At 37.3% G+C, this 20941-nt stretch overlaps 1 long non-coding RNA gene across 1 annotated transcript in view; it reads left to right on the forward strand.

The window, feature by feature from the left end:
* Positions 1 to 20541: 20541 nt before the first annotated feature.
* LOC107565342 (uncharacterized) overlaps positions 20542 to 20941 on the forward strand; it is a 19855-nt gene continuing 19455 nt past the window's right edge. Inside the window, exon 1 of the long non-coding RNA XR_001606361.1 lies at positions 20542 to 20665. This is a non-coding gene — a long non-coding RNA (uncharacterized lncRNA). The remainder of the gene's footprint in view (positions 20666 to 20941) is intronic.

Raw genomic sequence — 20941 nt, forward strand, 5'->3', positions numbered from 1 at the left:
GAAAGTGCCGCTGAGAGCAGGTGAACTTCCCTGTGTATCACATTGTATGCTGTAATCCCAGATGAAATCAAAATGATACGTAGGAGGTTTTATTATCGCAATATAGTCTGTTACAGTCATAAAGGCCTTCGGGCCTAATAATGCTTTACAGAGTAATCAATATTTACTGTGGGTCTTATAGTGCTTGCCAGTGACTGCTGATATTGAACCACGAGATGTCTTTGAACTCTTTTGAGACAACTGACTGATCTAACTTGTGGAACAACCAACATTTCCCTGCCTTCCAAAAGTAAATTGCCTCTGGTTCATCAACCAATCTATGGTTAATGCATAAACGGTGACTGACTGAACATGGGATGTCAACAAATCGCAAATAGACATTGATTAAAGGAGGCTGCCAAACAAAAGGGTGAACAGATAAAGGGAAGTGTTATACCAATGAATTCATAGTAAATTTGTGTTTTGTGTTTCCTGTTGACTCGTTTCAACCTTCTTGAGAATACTACTGACAGCAGTGCAATGGCCACAACGATTTATGTGGTAAGTGATCTGGCCAAAATCGATTTAAACTGTCAGCACTAACTGGACATCAACCTTGGTATCATATCATGTGCGGGTTTTGTAATTCAAGTGACCGAAGTCTCGTCTTGTTGGTCACCTCTAATCAGACCAGAAGCACATGACCCTGATGCCCTGTACAGCTATTACTTGTGAAAATCGTATTTCACACTGACTAAGTAGTAGAATTGCATGTAACAGTAAGAAGCAATGTGAGCTTTGGTTGAAAATAAAACCCCTGTATAAAAATTTATTATTATTATTATTTAAAAAATGCCAAATGTATCCTTAAAAAAAAACATTCATTTGGGATTCACACAACCACTTGACAACTACTAGATCAGTTGGATATTGTTTTTTATTGTTGATTTATTCATAGCATAATTTAATTGTGACAGCCCCCCCCCCCCATGAGTAAAATAAAACGTTCATAACATTGAATAAAACATGTTCAAACATAGATTTACTCTACCAAAAAAAACATTAATTTGGGATTCACACAACCACTTGACAACTACTAGATCAGTTGAGTAAAATAAAACATGTTCATAACATTGAATAAAACATGTTCAAACATAGATTTACTCTACTCTACTCTTGCTAATGCAAGAACCACTGAATGAATGCAGTGACTAATCAGAGTTGCATTACTTTTTAAGATAAATACTTTGGTTTGCAGCAAATTAATAAGCAGCACGTAAATAGTGGAGACAAGCATACTAACATCAACTGAATATATACATGTTAATGTTAATTTCACAGTATTTGAGATGTTGTGGAAGGAACTAATATTGTACATTGGACAATCAGGCAGCTAAACATTTATCTCCAGCTGCAGGGTCCTGGTTGAGGCCTGATTATTTTGGTCATGGGTGGCCATTTGATTTCTTACTGCCTGCACATTTGGCTATTCAGCGGTAGAAATGGGTGAAACTTCTCATGCAGAACATATTCAGGAAGGGCATGTTTGTGCATTGCTCCATGTTTGCAAAGTACATACATAAAACCCCTCTACCTGGGGCACGATAAAGGAGACCCTTTGAAATCCAGACAAGCAAGAACTCTGCGCTTGTAGGACCAGATGTAGAAGCGGGTGGGGGAGTGCGAACAGTTCATGGCAGCAGACATGCGTCTATTTTGTGGCCATGTCACTTCCTGATAAGGAGATGCTGGAACTTGTTTATATACACGGCAATTTGAAAACTAATTGAAAATTCCTGCCTGGAAGCCGATGCATATCAAAACAGGATTATTTTAGAAATAATCATCTGCCACCGTCGGTCAACAGCTAATCTTCACTTTGTTGGAATTCAAATTACCCAGCCATGTTTACATTGCCACAACAGTGGGGCCGGGGACCAGGGCTATGAAGGGCCTATTTAAAGAGTAAATGCATTCCAAATAAAAATAATAGCTGCAGATAAATGTTCCACAAACTTGCCATATTGGACAAAAATCTATTTTTTAAGGGTACTCTGGGCTACTTCAGTAGACAGAGGAGAGCGAAAAGACTTGCACGGTGAGTTTAGAGAAAGTGATGCTGTTAATATTTGATGGTGCATGTGTTTTGAAGCGGGGTGCACATTCTCAGGGCTTTTGGTCCTGCTGTCGGCCTCACTCTGGTTCAAATTGCTGGTGTTTATCACTTATGCCTGTGCTGGCAACAAAAGATGACACACTATCCCAGTTCGAGAGCTGTCAGTCAGCACGGCCGGGTGCTAACACTTAGCACAGGATGCAGGGATATTGTTCTAAGTAGCAGAGACACACAGGCACTGATACACAGTGTCCCTTCTTCAATTAAGGGCTTCCTCTGTGGGGATCAAAGTAAGTGAAAAACGAGTCACAGGATCACATAAAAAAATTGCAATTTAACACGAACAGAATCTACTTTGTTTTGAATAAAGGCTTGCTTGAGTAGCGTAGGCAAGTTAGCGTTAATGTTAGCCGTTGACATGTTTACACATTTAAATCTCTCAATATCTGAATATACATTCCTAGTGCTCTGGAATCCTATTGCTCTGAATTATCTATGATTATGCAAAGTTGTTTTGTGAACATGGCAGATGTTATTTTCCTGTTTCCTTCTTATTTGGGGTCAAGAGTGGACCTTTTTTTTTTTAAAGGACATCATCAGTTTTTTGTTCCCTTTGCTCCAGTATCACTTGGAGTGAAGCTTCTCTTACCAGTTAGTGTGGCGCAGGGAATGGGAAACCAGGAGTGGAACTGGGGCAGTCTGATAATGCTTTCTTTTGGAACTATTTTCAATGTTGAAGAGAAAATAATACTAACTGCTCGATAATAATAATAATAATAATAATAATAATACAATAAATAACGTAAGTAAATACACAAACAAACAACAAACCTTCTTTATCTGTATGACTGTCAGCACGTACAAGATGGCACACAAAACTGTGTATGAACAGGATATAGGATGATGAATCAAACCACAGCAAAAGCCACATAAAACAACAACTGGAGCACATGAGTACTTCAAAACCCTTGCTCATGAAAGAATGTTTGACAGTGGTCATTTCAGTTGTGTGTGTTATAGTTTAGTTTTCAATTTGCTGTAGTTCAAATCATAGATTTGCAGACTAAAGCCCTATTCGCAGAGGCAGACTTAACAATTAGGCAAAGGTAGGCGACCGCCTTAGGCCCCCAAAAGCCAAGGGCCCCCTAAAATGCTTTTTATATGCGAGATGCGCGTTCAGTGCGCACGCACAAGTGGTTGCTGTGGTGTTCATTACCACGACAACCGTCTGTGCGTCCGTGTTGAATGTACTTCTTAGCAAAAGTAAGGCGATGTAGAAAATGGGGACGGAATCCCGGAATCTATTCATAAAAACGGAATGTACTGTGTAAAGCGGAATGTGACGGAATGAACGGCGCAGACGCGCGTTTCGTTTGCTTTTTAAGCAAGTGCAACGCTCACGGTTGTCGTCTGTAGTAGCTAAATAGTATTTTTGACATTTAATATTCACATACACTAGTCCATATCATGGTTTAATTGGAGTGTACTGAATTGCATTTGATTTATTCATTCAATATTTGACGAATTCCATGACATTGCTCGTTACACAGTAAACTTCTGTTGTGTAGCATTTTGAATGTACAAAAATTAAAGGGTTTGTTTAATTTTCATTGGAATAAAAGATAGATTCATGTTTTCGCCATTCATTTGATTACCAGAAAAATGAAAATACACAACACAGAATTTCAAAAATATAAGTAAATAAAATTAAAATTTCATAGGGCCCTATTATTGTATATAAATTTATAAATTAAGTTGTTTTTATGAATTCAATTAATTAGATATGTTTTTGATTAAACCATTAAAATGGAATACAAAAAAAATTTAATAAAAAAATAAGAAAGCGCATAATTTGGGCCCTGAATGTAATTTTTGTTAAACTTTTAACAGGCCTAAATTGCTGTTAAATTAAACAAGTTTCGTGATTTTAATTAAATAGACATGTTTTTTGTTAAAATTTAATATAATCATCCAGAAAAATCTGAATCCAGAAAAATTAAAATGGAAAAAAAGATTTTGGAAAAAATAAAACGGATTTCATAGGGCCCTACAGATATCATGCATCTGAAGCTATAATTGTAATACTAAGCAACAGTGCATGTTATATAGGGCCTATTTTATTTTTTTTAAATGGCGCTGACTCGTTTTTGTGAAAGACCCAAGAAGGACCATGCACAGTCCCTTTCCACACAGGCACACTTCATGTTTGGTTGAAATAATCCTTAAGCATGTAAATTTAAAATGTCCTTCAGTTTAATTTAAATGTGCAATTAAAATAAATAAAAATAAATGTATATTTTAAAGTTTAGAACATCTCCCGGGTACCCGGATGTCAAGGCTTTGAGAGTCCCATTCTATGGGCCAGATGGATTAAAAAAAAAGAAAGTAATATAGTTTCGTGCGCTGTGTCATTTACATTTCAGCAGGTTAAAATAATATCTCAAGCTTTATGCTTGATTTATTTGTAACACATTAACCTCAAAACCTTTTCAGCTTTCTCTTTCTGCAAATTGTATGGTGTAGCGATATGATGACAGCACCCACAAAACTATCAAACACTCCAACGCAGCTCCATTCTTCGCGGAAGATGGATAAAAAGGCGCACAGCAAACAAAAACCTCGAAAAATGATATACGACCCGCCAAATGCTGGCCGAATCACAGAGATGCCGATTCGCATGGGACTAATATTAGCACATCCCTTCACACTGGTGTTTTTCCCTCAGCATTTAGACATGCTCGCTCGTATAACCCCACTACTTAAGAAACCCACCCTTAACCCATCTCTTTTAAAGAACTACAGACTGGTTTCCATTCTTTCTTTCATTGCAAAAACACTTGAACGAGCTGTGTTCAACCAAGTCTCTGCCTTTCTCACACAGAACAACCTCCTCGACAGCAACCAGTCTGGTTTCAGAAGTGGACATTCAATCGAGACTGCCTTGCTCTCAGTTATTGAAGCCTTAAGACTGGCAAGAGCAGATTCCAAATCTTCAATACTTATCTTGCTGGATCTGTCCGCTGCTTTTGACACGGTTAACCACCAGATCCTCCTGTCAACCCTATTGGCAAAGGGTATCTCAGGAACCGCACTCCAGTGGTTTGAGTCTTACCTCTCAGATAGGTCCTTCAAGGTATCTTGGAGAGGTGAGGTGTCAAAGTCGCAACATCTAACTACAGGGGTGCTTTAGGGCTCAGTTTTTGGACCACTTCTCTTCTCTGTCTACATGGCATCACTAGGTTCTATCATTCAGAAACATGGCTTTTCATATCACTGCTATGCTGATGACACTCAACTCATTCCATTCTGATGATCCGATGATAGCTGCTCGCATCTCAGCTTGTCTAAAAGACATTTCTTGCTGGATGAAGGACCATCACTTTCAACTAAACCTTGCCAAGACAGAACTGCTTGTGGTTCCATCAAACCCATAATTTAATCACAATTTCACCATCCAATTAGGCACATCAACCATAACTACTTCAAAAACAGCCAGAAACCTTGGAGTTATGATTGATGATCAGCTGACTTTCTCAGACCACATTGTTAAAACTGGCCGGGCCTGCAGGTTTGCTTTATTCAACATCAAGAAGATCAGGCCCTTTCTTTCGGAACATGCTTCACAACTCTTTATCCAGGGTCTTGTTTTGTCCAGGCTGGACTATTGCAATGCTCTCTTGGCAGGTCTTCCAGCCAGTTCTGTCAAACCTTTACAATTAATCCAGAACTCGTCAGCAAGATTAATTTTTAATGAGCCGAAAAGAATGCATGTCACACCTCTGTTTATCAATTTGCACTAGCTACCAATAGCTGCTCACATAAAATTCAAGGCATTAATGTTTGCCTACAAAACCACCACTGGCTCTGCACCCCTTTACCTAAATTCATTACTTCAGACTTATGTGCCCTCTAGAAGCTTGCGTTCTGCAAGTGAACGTCACTTTATTGTGCCATCTCAAAGAGGCACAGAATCACTTTCACAGACTTTTAAATTAAATGTTCCCTCCTGGTGGAATGACCTGCCCAACTCAATCCAAGCAGCTGAGACCTTAGCCATCTTCAAGAATCGGCTGAAAACACATCTCTTCCATCTCAACTAACACTAGCTTTTCTGATCATTTTGTATTCTATCTATTTGTATTCTTTTTATTTATTATACAATTAACAAAAACAAAAAAGGCCTCTAACACTAGCTTGCTCTATTATTTTTCTATTCTATCTGTTTTCTTTTTATTTATTATATAATTTTAAAACAACCTTGCTATGTGTACTGCGTTAAGCTAACGGAGACGTGTTTTAGCACTTGCATATCATTGCTCTTTTGTTGATTTTGATTGCTTCCATTGTTCCTTTGGAAAAAGCGTCTGCTAAATGACTAAATGTAAATGTACTTCAAGTTCAAGGCCTCTTAAGGTCATTAGGGGAAATTCCTTCCACTGAAATACTTTTTTTTTTCCTAAACAAGAGACAGTCACAACAAAAAGGTTAATCTAAACTGCGTTTGTACAAAATATTTGCCTGCCAATGAAGATTTACATATGCACATTTGTATGTCTAGCTTACTTAATGTACTTATTACTGGGTCTGACTTTGCTTTCTCTGATCATAAACTCAAACTTCAGTTTTAATTTTCCAATATTTAGATCACCTATGAAGAAAATACTTACCTACCGTAAAATCAGTTCTCTAAAATCCAACTTCTTTCTCTGCCTCAATAAGGGCTTCTACTCTTTCAAAATGTGTATCTTCTAACTGTCCATCAGAAATCTCTATCTCTATCTATGATAATGTTATTTCTCAAATACACGAGGAACATGCTCCACTTAAAACTAGACTGGTTCCATCTGCTCATGTCTCACCCTGGTTTACTCCTGAACTTAGAGTGATGAAAGTTCAAGGTCATCGTCTGGAAAGAATATTCAGGAAAACTGGACTCATTGTACACTCCCTGGCTTTTAATTAACTTTTCCTTAACTTCCGTAAAGCCCTCGATGCTGCAAGATCCTCCTATCTCTCCTGTAATATTAATAATTCTGTGTGCAGACCCAAATCACTCTTTGCTATGGTCAAAAATCTCACTAACCCCTCACAACATGTTATTTTTGGTTCTGAGATGCTTGTGAATGACTATTCTAAATTTTTTTCAGAAAAACTTGTCAATCACTGAATCCATTACTAGAGACACCACTCTTACAAGTGATTTAATCGTTAAGTTGATGACAGTTCACCCAACAAACTCTCTCTCTGCTTTCTCTCTAACTACTGCTACTGCTGTAAGTGATCTAATTGTGAAGTCTAATCCCACATCCCGCCAGCTTGATCCTGCCCCTACTGTCTTACTTAAGTTGTGTGCTTCTGAGGTTTTACCTTTTATAACACATACTGTATGATAAACTGTAGCTTGGCCTCTGCCACTGTCCCAGCTGAATTGCAGTGACCCCCATTCTTAAGAAACCAGGCCTTGATCATTTAAACTTGAATAAGTATAGGCCAATCTCAAATTCACCGTTCTTAAGTAAACTGCTTGAAAAAGTAGTGGCTTCACATTTGAGATCATATTTAGACGCTAATGGTCTTTTTGAACCTTTTCAGTCAGGATTTTGTCCAACTCAAAATCCAAATTAACCGAACAAGATCGACTCGAACTAGACATCAATGAATGCACGCGTGTCACCTGATCCACATATGCACGGATTCCTTTTTGCATGAGCATTTTATGATATATTAATGCAGAACAGCATTTTTATTCACAAACATGTCTGTATTTGTACAAATTGCTGCACAATCATTTACTCCCGAATTCCACAGACTCAAATTGAAAGGCATTTGTTTGTGGTTAGTAAGATACATGTATAAAATGTATGCAGTACATGGATAATTGTGCGTGCATCTATTAATCATTTTGAGTCTAATATCATCCCATATACTTCCACCCTAACAGAAACATCAATTGAAAAAGACTGCCAAAATACACACCTCAATTCTTTTAGTTGATTCTCTCTCTATCTCTGACTGTGGTACGGTTTCTATCTTTTAAAGCATAACACTCTCCTGTGATTCATCATGAAATAAATGTTCCTGCTACAATAGCACTTCGCAGACTCTCAGAAGTCTCATATGAAATAAATATCATGGAGGAAGAGCAAATACAACAATTCTGCACATATCATCAGTGAAAGCCACATATACTGTATAGTGTTTTGGATGCTGAGAGACTTCCTGGGTTGACCAGAATCACCAGCTAAATTTTGCTGGTCCACCATCTAGATTAGCACTAAGCCAAAACAAGCTGGTTAATGCAAGATGGTTTAAGTCAGGCAGGTTAATGCAAGATGTTCTTTGCAGGGTAGCTTATATAAGAAAGAAAAAAAATACTGTGCTAGATTGACACTTCATGTTTACTGTAAAATATGTGTCCTGAAGCAAACCTAGTAGAGAACCAATGGATTAATAAATTCTGTCAACCAAATGAGTGCCCTGACCTCTATCCCACTGATTTTGTTAGAGCTAAAGTACAAACCCTGATAAATGCTCTTGATGCATGCTGCATGTCTCATCAATTCACTGCGGCTCTAACCACACAGAAGAGAACTGCTAGGAGCCGAGGCCATAGTTGCATCATTTCCTCTGACTGTGGGTGGCAGAAGGTCACTGCACTGATACCAGTCATGCTCCTGAGAGCACTCGTACATCTCAGAATGACTGACACCTGGAAACGGCCTGTTCCTGTACATTTGATTCATGAAGTGACTGCATTAGAATGAGTCTTTCTTTCTGTCTTTCTTTTTGGAAAAGAAAACTACATATACTCTATCAAAGACAGAAAAAACAATCAAATATTGGTTCATTTTAAATTAATTTATGGTTTCGGAGTAATTGTTCAAAGCTGTTTGATGTTGGCAGCAGTAATTCAGTTCAATTATTGAATTGAATGCATTTTAGTGGGAGTATAAATGGATGACGCATGATGTACTGTAAAAGGAGTTCAGATTTCAGCATGTGTGAATAAGTCACTGGGTGGGAACTCGCAGAACAACACCATCCTACACACTTGCGGTTAAACAGGTACAGCTTTACAGTAATTTTAGCCACTTTATGTTAAAAGGTGGAAAAGTCTAGTCTGTTGCTTTGGTGTTTCGATTTCATCTTTGGCTGGACTTCCAAAATTGTTGGCACACACAGCACACTGCCAATCTTGTGCTGTTGAGGTGTTTGATACAAGATGTTTGTTGCTAATTAGCACACTGAACATATTGTCATAATTACATAATCTCATGCATCACCATTGTGCATGTTGTTTCAGATCCACTTATATTTGATCTTAATAGTAAACATGCTGCCTAGCTAAAACATGCATTATATATAAAATGCAAAATGCCTTGTGAATTTGATGCAAACTAAAACAACAACAAATAGTGCAGTAAAGTACAGTGGTTTGTAAGTAATTTGTTAATTACTAAAATCCCATCTGTGTAAAAACTGAAATACATGGTGTAACAATAGGATGGAAAAGTGAATACATTTGAGAATAAATCTGTATGTGATGTGTAGACATAAAAAATATTTGGAAAGTTTAGCCACAGTTAAAAATTGTTTAATATAATTGAATTAAATGACAATATCTGGTAATATCTCTAATCTGGTAATACATTTTAGTGTTTTTTATATATATATATATATATATATGCAATTTGAGTGAAAAAAACAAATACAAATACATGCTATACATTTTGTGCAGACATTTATAAATTTTACATTTAACAACCATTTCTTTCTCTCTCTTTTTCTTTTTCTTTTATTGTTCTCCTATCTGCTGTGCACAACTTAGCTTACAGAGTGAGTGAGCACATACATATTAGGGGTGGAACGGTTCAACTTACTCACGGTTCGGTTTGTATCACGATTTTATCGATTGAGTCATGGTTTCGGTATGGTTCGGTATGTGCTGTGTTTAGGCAAAAACTATACTGTCAAATAAAAATAAAGAAAATAAGAATAATCTATCTAACTACAAGCAACAGCACAAAATAATCAGTGATTTTCAGGGTTTTTTTAGGTTCTAACATGAGTTTTTAGGTACAGAAATTGAATAAAGTAATGAAATGTAAAACCGCATCGCATATTTGACTGTATAAATGAAAGATGAATGTTTATTAAAGTTGCAAAAGCTATTCAATCAAGAGCAGTGAGTGATTTCTTTGTTGTTGCTGTTTAATTAATATTAAGAAAGTGCTGTCACTTTAAGACACTGTAAGTACGTTCAGCCAGCTATGTCTGCTATATAGGATACTTACCAAGATGGGCATTTTGACAATTTTTGTGTGAATTTTTCCATTTAAACACAATACTACAGAGAGAGCTTAATATCCGCATGCGTTCTGAGGCGCGGGTTTGCGCGGTTCAGATGAGCGCATGCACAAATCTTCACACTGCTGGCGCGAGCTCATGTCCTCTGGCTCTTAAATGTTTAAACTGGCAAAGCTTAAATGAGTTTAGCTTAAACCCAGATATCAACGTGTGCTGTTCAGGTCTCACCTGTGCGCACGCGCTATCAGCACCTGGATGATGACGGAATAAATGCTCATATTCCATCATACGGCATTCGCATTGAAAAAGAGTGAATGGTTTGTCCACTTTTTTTTTTACTTGTTGTAATGTATTTGGAAGCCAGAATGCACATCTAGCAACAGAAACCAATATTAGCCGAACCCTGTTTGTTTTGCATGTTATTTATGCTTCTGCTTAACCCAACCCTGTTTAACCTGCTCCAATTAATTCATTACACTCCCAGAGAAACCGAAGTATAACGTAGTGTTCGAACTAATCCATGGAGTCTGAAAAAATCATAACTTCTGTTGTATGGCTAGAAATGAAAAAATATATATATTTTCAAGAAATAAATAAAGAAATAGTCTCTCCAAGATTGTGCTGCATTAAGAAATTGCACTTTTTCAAAGTATATACTGGAGCCTATGCTTGATCAGATGCTGCATCTGTGTCACCATTGAGGTAAAAAAAAGTCTCTGCCATCATTCATAAGAAATTAATCATGGTCCAAGTAAGTTGGTATCTGGGTCACATTCAGTTAATGGGTGACCTCTGAACTAATCCTTTAGGCTGTGATGTACTTAATCCACTACACAATGTCACACCTTTATACAAAGGTTCAATTTGTTGAGCTATCAGTTATTGGAATTAGATTTGTACAAACTGACTTCATGTTGCTCAAGAGCTATTCATCTACTGAGCGTAAATACTCTCAGAGGGAGTAAACTGTTCTCCTATGTGTGCCTTCTGGAGGTGCCCGGTATCTGTCCAAACAATGATAGCTCTTTTCAAGGTTTCCTCTGCAAGGCCAAATAGCTTGTCGGACTAAACAAACACTGTAGCCCATATATCTGCCAAGGATTGAGACCGAGGCAAACAACTGAAAGCAGGAAGAAATCTCCATCCTGTGGAAGAGATGTGCACCTTTCACTGAGGAAGAAGGAAGCAGTGGAGGAAGGAAGATGGTATATAGAATGAGGAACCACCAGGTCAGTTTTGTACAAGAAGGCCCTTCTATAAAAACATGGGATAATGACCATAACACCAGTTTGGGAAGTAGCCGCATTTACTTAAGAGGCCATCTGACTGGACAAACATTACTCAAGATGAATACAGAGTCTTGGTTTTATGTGTTTCCTGTCCATGTGACCTGTTAAATGCCATTAGAAGGCTGCTGAATCTTTACAACATGCACTTTTTTTTTTCTTTTCTTTTTTTTTTACAATCTCGGCTGTTGCAGGATGCAGGCGTGTGCAGCCCTGGAGAACACGTGTCAGCCCTGTGGCAGTAAGGCTTGTAAAAATGTTGAGGTGCTGAGCCTTTGATGCTCTCCTTATGGAACATGACCCGTTGCTGGAGGAGATATCCAGGATGGCCATTTCCTAATCTCCAGGCCTGTTCACCACCAACAGGAAGTCATTTATTCTCCATGTCCCTTTTGTATGCAGACAGAGAAGTCTGCTGATGAACTGATTGTGAATCATGGAACAATGGATGGGCGCGTGTTTGTCCAGTTCCTACATAGCATGAAACACTTGCAACCCTACATAACACATAAACATGTGACTTACAGCCCAGCTCATGGTGCTGGACTTTTGGGTTCTGTTCCATGAAGCCTCTGATTCAGGCTTGTGCACAACAAAGCTAAATCATTATCATTAAAATGAATCTGTCTAAATGGAAGCACCTAATGTCGCAAAAACATTTTTCACACTGCATTGGGTACAACAGGACTAAAGATGTGATGGGGTAAAAGGTTTATTAGTATATTACCCCCTCCAAACCACTAGATGACACAACAATTTGCCGTAGCATTTTTCCTACACATTTGCATTTTACTGTGCACATAGAAATTTGAATGATCCTTGATGCGATCATGGGCAGCAATGCAAACTATTTATGTCATATTGTTGTTTTAAATGTTTAAATGTTCTAGATTTATTCAGCAGTTGAGCATCTTATCTAATAAAATATCAGATTTACTGTTACAACAGTCATGGCCAAAAGTTTTGGCAGTGACATACATTTTGTGTTTTGCAAAGTTTGCAGCTTAAGCTGTTGTGGTGTTCATTCACATTGTTTCTAGATTATTGTGTAGAGTGATCAGATGCATTTTAAATGATTGCTAAAAGCTTAATTGGCCAAAAAATTAACTTTTCACAAAAAAAAAATATTTCACTGTTTTTTTGATCCTGACACAAAATGGCCAGCTAACATTAATTGACTAATCATATCAGCAGCAGATGTGAAAGTGTAAATGAGTAATAGTCAGGCGAAATCACTATCATACTAATTAGATTGTAAGAGCAGACTGATTGCTATAAAAGGAGGGAAAAAGTGCTTCCAATCACTGTTCTTGTTAGCAATGGTTACCTCCAAAGAAACAGGTGCAGCCATCATCGTGGTGCATCAAGATGGCCTCACATGCAAGGAAATTGCTACAAAGAATATTGCACCTGAAAGAACCATTTACCGGATCATCAAGAACTTCAAGGAGAGAGGTTCGACTGCAGTGAAGAAGTCTTCAGGACGTCCCAGAGTGTCCAGCAAGAGCTAGGACCGTCTCCTCCTGAGGAGTCAGCTACGGAATCATGTCACCACCAGTGCAGAGCTTGCTCAGGAATGGCAGCAGGTTGGTGTGAGAGCATCTGCATGCACAGTGAGGCCAAGACTTTTGGACAATGGCCTGGTGTCAAGAAGGGCAGCAAAGAAGCCACTTCTCTCCAAGAAAAACATCAAGGACAAACTGAAATTCTGCAGGAAGTAACAGGGTTGGACAGCAGAAGACTGGTGCAAAGTTATTTTCTCTGATGAAGCTCCCTTCCGACTATTTGGGACATATCTAAATATGAACTTATGGGATATAGTCTTATGAAATGCTTATCATTTTTTTTCAGTATACCGTAGACACATGTGGGAAAATAATCTACAAATACTGAAGCAGCAAACTTTGCAAAACACAAAATGTATGTCACTGCTAAAACTTTTGGCCATGACTGTATACTGTAAAACCATATTACATTATTATGGGATCTCAGGGCCGCTGCTGGCCAAATGGGTGTCCTAAGCATAATTGTATTGTGTCCCCTCCCCCAAATATTATGGCTGTAAAAAAAAACACCTATAGGGGTCCAAACAGACCTTTAATAAAATATAAATTGTAATCATATTGTATTATTTACAAATTACAGTTGTAGCACTAGACAGTTACATATGGCTATAATTTTATTAATACAGTTGTCTGATTGATTTTAGTCTCAAGCATTCAGAATCCATGCAAAATAAAACTAGGCAGTTTTACTACGATAAAACCATGGTTAATTCTTTGTACGGGTTGTGATGTCCACATGTTTTTGTTGAAGAAATTATTAAGGCTGTTGCATTTCTTTTGCAAAAAGGTGGCCAAAATTAAAGATTAAGTGGATATTTGAATTAAATGTTTGGTCAATTGATCGTCCTGTAAGTGTAACTGCAGCAGTTACCAGGCCTTTGGCTCCCTTTGCAAGCATTTGTAATATGTAATGTACATACATTGTTTACTTTGTATTACATTATGTATTTTAACAGCGTTATTCAATGAAACCACTTAATAATTAACCTATCATTATTGACCCATTGTTTTATATAATACATTTTAAGTAATTGTAAAGGCTGTTGTTGGCTTAGGTCTGATTTCATAACCACAAAAAAATATATTAATACTTCATTGTAAACTATTCGAAGTAACAAAACCATGGTTAATTTGTGGTTACCATACATGGCTACAAGAACCATAATTTTTGGTTTTATTTGTAAAACCATGGCTAATTTTTGTAAGCGAACATGGAAAGTCAGAGAGAATATTAGATGCATTGTTGGTGGTTAAATTCTCGATGTCATTATTAGCGTCAACATCCAAAAAAGCTTCACAGGATTATGTGGGCTAAGGCTGTTGCATTTCTTTTGCAAAAAGGTGGCCAAAATTAAAGATTAAGTGGATATTTGAATTAAATGTTTAAGGACTTGATCGTCCTGTAAGTGTAACTGCAGCAGTTACCAGGCCTTTGGCTCCCTTTGCAAGCATTTGTAATATGTAATGTACATACATTGTTTACTTTGTATTACATTATGTATTTTAACAGCGTTATTCAATGAAACCACTTAATAATTAACCTATCATTATTGACCCATTGTTTTATATAATACATTTTAAGTAATTGTAAAGGCTGTTGTTGGCTTAGGTCTGATTTCATAACCACAAAAAAATATATTCATACTTCATTGTAAACTATTCGAAGTAACAAAACCATGGTTAATTTGTGGTTACCATACATGGCTACAAGAACCATAATTTTTGGTTTTATTTGTAAAACCATGGCTAATTTTTGTAAGCGAACATGGAAAGTCAGAGAGAATATTAGATGCATTGTTGGTGGTTAAATTCTCGATGTCATTATTAGCGTCAACATCCAAAAAAGCTTCACAGGATTATGTGGGCTACCTGAAAGTGATGCCCTCTAAATCAGGCTGTTCCTCTTTTCTCAAACAATTGTGAGAAAATAAAATAAAAAATTGCTGCAAGCAGTGATTATTGGGATTCAAGCGCTTTAAAGGGGTCATATGATGCTTTTTTTAAAGATCATTATTTTGTGTATTTGGTGTAACAGAATATGTTGACATGCTTTAATGTTCAAAAAACACATTATTTTTCAAATACTGTACATTATTGTAGGTCCTCTATGCCCCGCCTCGGGGGAACGCTTCGTTTTCTACAAAGTCGCTCCTTCCGACAAGCGCAGTCTGCTCTGATTGGCCAGCTGACCCCGTGCATTGTGATTGGCCGAACACCGCAAGCACTCGTCAGAAATGTAATGACCCTTTCCATAATCGCGAGCTTCGTTTTTCACAATAAATGCAAAGACAGAGCCCGAAAGGGGAACAGAGTCGCGTGACAGACACAGTGATGAAGCTGGTTATCTTATCTATGCACAATCAGCTTGTAACACTCCAAAGAGAAAGGAAAACTTGAAATCACATCATATGACCCCTTTAAGGCATTCTTGAGGTAAAGCAAAAAACCTAGGACTAGATCACAAAGTAGGTTTTTAAATAATCTTGAGTAATTAACTAACAATTTGATTGACAGCAGTGGTTCTTGAGGCAAAGTTGTTCAGAATGAGGTCATCTATCATATGATATGAATACTGTGTGCTGATTTATTTCAAATTTATCACAGACCTTTAGGGCCTTAAGTGAAACATGCCCACCAAATTAAATTCCGATCGGCCTCTATTAACCCTGTCTAATAGGTGCTCAAACTTCATTGGCTGATGGTGGCAATGTTTTTCGAGATACATGAATGTGCTCATAGACAGCCGTGGCACTTTGAACACTAATACTGATTGATCTTGTTTGTCTTGACCCAAGGATTTTAATGATACACTGTAAAAAAATGTTGTGATTTTAACAGTAAAAGACTGTAAAAATGCTACAGTAAAAACCTGTTAACTAGTTAACAGTAAGTTTCCATACTATATTCGGTGAATAAATGCAATTACATTTAATGTAATTTTACAGTATAATACTGTTAAAAATATGTTTTTTGGAAGTGAAAAATAAAAAGTCATTGTATAATTTACAGTGAAAAACCGTAAATTCACACTCCCAGAATTCCCTGCATGACACTTCATATTTGATGTTTTTTTTTGTTGAAATAACATGTTTCTTCTTAGTTTTTTTTCTTAGACATTTTTACAAGCCTTACTGCCACAGGGCTGACACGTGTTCTCCAGGGCTGCACATGCCTGCATTAGGGTTTAATCTTACATCTAATGTTGTTAAATTAATGTGTATTGCATTATTTCATTATCATGTGTCACCATGATGGGGTTTAGTGTTTGTGTGAATGAATGCACCTTCTATATATAAGTACTGCCCTCCTCAGCTCGTAGAAAAGAAGCTATTTGTGATGAGCTTTGGTTCATCATGTGACTTTCTCATCACCACCAGTTTTTGGTGCATTCAGTGCATTAGTTCAAAACAGATATTAGTACTTCAATATGTTGGTTTATTAACATTACATCAGTTAATGAAATACGGTATTTTATTGTGAATTTAAGTCAAGTCTGTAAAACCTAAAATATTGCTACCATATTTTTTACGGTGAAGTCCTGGCAACCACAGCAGCCTGTATTTTTCCGTAAATGTCACATATTTTTTACAGTGTATAAGACAATTGAGTTTATGACAAGCATTTTAAGAGTTATATGCGATGCTGATCTTTGAGAATTTTATTACAATAGGGTTTCAGCGCTGCGCTTTAAAAAAAAAAAGTGTGTAAAAACATGTGTAAAAACTGGTATGTGCCATAAGTCACATGTACTTGCTGTTAATTAATAAGGACATTTGGTAATATTTGGTACATTTGTTAATGTTAAGGGATGCATCATGAACTAACAATAAACAATTATTTTCCTGTATTTAATATAGCTTAATGTTTTTCAATGAATGATGTGCTAAATTCTGTATTATAAATAATGAACAGCTGAAACTGGATAGTGACAGTCCTACTATAAACATTCTAAATGTTATAAAACAGACACACCTATATACTACCAGACCATCCATCTAGAAGTCCAGAAGGATAGATAAATACATTTTTATGTGCTAACATAATGCAGAGCTTAATATATATTTATGCATCTTTGCTGCCACAGCAGACTTCTGAAGCCACCCGTACAAAAGCATGTGATGCTTATGACTTATGGCTTTTTTTGCAGTTTTCAATGATTAATGAGGCTATGATAGATCAGCAGTCTTTCATTAGGAACAAAATAATAAAAGGCTGATTGTGGGACTCTGAGTGCAGGTGGATTGTTGTGTATGTGTGTGTGTATGCATGTGTGCCATATGTCTGAAAAGCAAATATGCTTATAAGTCACAATGATTTGTGCTGGGCAGCTGAAACAGGCGGTAGAGAGAAAACTGGAAAATGAACAAAGATTTTTGTCTTTATTATGTTTAGTGTACTTACTTTCAGTTTCTGTTGAATACTTGCATACTATTCATACCACATGCTTTTTTTGTGCTTTGAATGCTTTCATGTTTTTGTTAAGTACTTATGGATATTGTGTTTTCCTTCACGTTTTGTTTATCAAATTATGTCTGTCAAGGGTGATTTGAGAGCAGAATGAGGCTCTTTGTGTTGTCAGGCCAATTTCAGGTGGGCATGACATAGGCTATAAGAAAAAATAAATAAAATCTGTAAGCATTTCTGTAAATATAGATTAAGTTGCTTCTTGTATGTTTTGTGACACTTTTACTTCAAAATGTCAAGTGAGTGATGCTAAAAGTGTGTGTTGTTTATTTGAATCAGATGCACATGAATCTAGTAATTTTATTACACTGATAGTTGTACATATCGCGGCAATTCAGAAATGAAATGTCAGGTGAGTAGTGCTTAAACGTTAATGCTTTATCTTGTTTAAAAATAACGTACCCCCTAAACCCTACACTAAACCTAGCTGATAGCATTAAGAAAAGGGATGAACAAAGCCAACTATGCCATTTAGCTTGCTTCTACAGGGCTTTTTGATCTGTTTTATAATGACTTATGTTTCACAGGTGTCACAACCAAGTGCCATGATCACAAGTACAATGCTGTACCAGGTGAGTCACTGAGCAAGTTTACTACATAAGAAAAGTCAAACATATGGAGCTGGTTATGTGATGCAACCATCAAAATGTTTTAGTTTGCAGACTTTACTTTTAGTGTAAAGAACCTTGCAAAAATAAGCGCTGTTGGTGTTTCCTTGCCAGTGCTAATTTCAGCTAGAAATCGCAGTGTATTGTATGAAAAAGTAGGTATAGGTACGTTTTTCCAAAATGTTGATAAAACATTTACCTTGATTTTTCCTTATGTTTTTTCATACATCACATATCAAATTAATAGTGTAGCATCCTGTAAATGATGCCAAAACAACTGACATTCATAATTTTGAAGAAACAAAAATGCATCTTAACATATATATATATATATTAGTGGTGTCAAAATTAGCGCGTTAACGCATGCGATTAATTTTTTTTCAGTTAAACGCGTTAAAAATATTTAACGCAATTAACGCAGGGGCGGGGCTAGGGTTGGCCACCCCACTCACAACTGCTGCTTCTGTCACTTTTTCTCTTGACAAGACGTGCATTTATTCAGTCGCAGAACGACTGAGAACGGGAGACGTTTCAGACGCGCGCTTCACTTCACTTCAGCGGCAGGCGTAAGCCAAGCGAGCGCGGAAACACTGTGTTCGCAGCACATGATCTTCAATTACACGCACAAAGGCGCAGGCACGCGCTGTAGTCTGTATCCTTTCATATCAAAGCGCAAATTAAACTACATGCATGCTATGTCATGGTCAGTAAAGTCATGAAGTTACCAAAAAGGCGATTAAAGCTGCCTTAAAACTGTGCATGCATGTAATATATTTTATATGAGTCACATTTAAAAACAAGCCTCTGAAATGGTTTTCAAAACTGTCCTGGAGCAGCCCAGCACTGTCTCACTCATCTAGCACACCCGATTTAATAGAGAATTTAAGACCTGAAGTGGGTCAGTAAAGGTAAAAAGAGTTGAGAGAAAATATGATGCGTGTCACAGATCCGCGTCACGTTCAGCAGAGGCAGCTCTTAAATAAATAACAGCCAAAATAACCTAATAACCAGCTGCTGTGATGTCTACTGATCAAAGGACAAAGAAAAAAAGAGGAAAAAATTACTTGTATAGCTTTAAGGATGACTCTATATTTAATTTAGAATTTAGTGTTTGATATTTCTGTAATCTGTACAGATAGTCTGTACATTTCTGCTGAAGGGCACAGGTAAATATGACATTTATTATAATGTGTTTATGTAAAGATTGTTTTAAGTTCACTTCAATTAGAAGTTATTTTATTTTATATTAAATTCTAATAAAAGTTAAAATTGATAGATCTCAATTATACTGTAATGTTGAATGGCTATAGTCGATGGTTAAATATTGGGGGGGTTATAGAGAAATCAGTATTGGTATCATTGATACTGGCCTTCAGTCATAAAAAAAAAGATGCCATTAAACCAATATTGAAAAATACACTGTCTTTATGTTGTTTGTACATTCATTTCAAGGTTGTATGTGAAATTATTGCAATATAAAAGTATATTTAAACACTTTAATGTTAGGTGGGATTAATCACGATTAATTTCAGAAAAAATTGTGATTGTTTAGTTATTTTTTTTAATCGATTGACAGCACTAATATACACTGAACAAAATTATAAATGCAAAACTTTTGTTTTTGTCCCCATTTTTCATGAGCTGAACTAAAGATCTAAGACTTTTTCTATGTACACAAAAGGCCTATTTCTCTCACATATTGTTCACAAATCTGTCTAAATCTGTGTTAGTGAGCACTTCTCCTTTGCCGAGATAATCCATCCACCTCACAGGTGTGGCATATCAAGATGCTGATTAGACAGCATGATTATTGCACAGGTGTGCCTTAGGCTGGCCACAATAAAAGGCCACTCTAAAATGTGCAGTTTTATCACAAAGCACAATGCCACAGTTGTCGCAAGTTTTGAGGGAGCGTGCAATTGGCATGCTGACTGCAGGAATGTCCACCAGAGCTGTTGCCCATGAATTGAATGTTCATTTCTCTACCATAAGCCATCTCCAAAGGCGTTTCAGAGAATTTGGCAGTACATCCAACCGGCCTCACAACCGCAGACCACGTGTAACCACACCAGCCCAGGACCTCCACATCCAGCATCGTCACCTCCAAGATCGTCTGAGACCAGCCACCCGGACAGCTGCTGCAACAATCGGTTTGCATAACCAAAGAATTTCTGCACAAACTGTCAGAAACCGTCTCAGGGAAGCTCATCTGCATGCTCGTCGTCCTCATCGGGGTCTCGACCTGACTGCAGTTCGTCGTCGTAACCGACTTGAGTGGGCAAATGCTCAAATTCGATGGCATCTGGCACTTTGTAGAGGTGTTCTCTTCAAGGATGAAGCGTGTATGGCGTATGTTATGGACAACGAACACAAGTGCATTTTATTGATGACATTTTGAATGCACAGCGATACCGTGACGAGATCCTGAGGCCCATTGTTGTGCCATTCATCCACGACCATCACCTCATGTTGCAGCATGATAATGCACGGCCCCATGTTGCAAGGATCTGTACACAATTCCTGGAAGCTGAAAACATCCCAGTTCTTGCATGGCCAGCATACTCACCGGACATGTCACCCATACAGCATGTTTGGGATGCTCTGGATCGGCATATA

This window comes from Sinocyclocheilus grahami, unplaced genomic scaffold (assembly GCF_001515645.1).
Source record: "Sinocyclocheilus grahami isolate Dianchi unplaced genomic scaffold, SAMN03320097.WGS_v1.1 scaffold995.1, whole genome shotgun sequence".
In the NCBI taxonomy this organism is placed as follows: domain Eukaryota; kingdom Metazoa; phylum Chordata; class Actinopteri; order Cypriniformes; family Cyprinidae; genus Sinocyclocheilus; species Sinocyclocheilus grahami.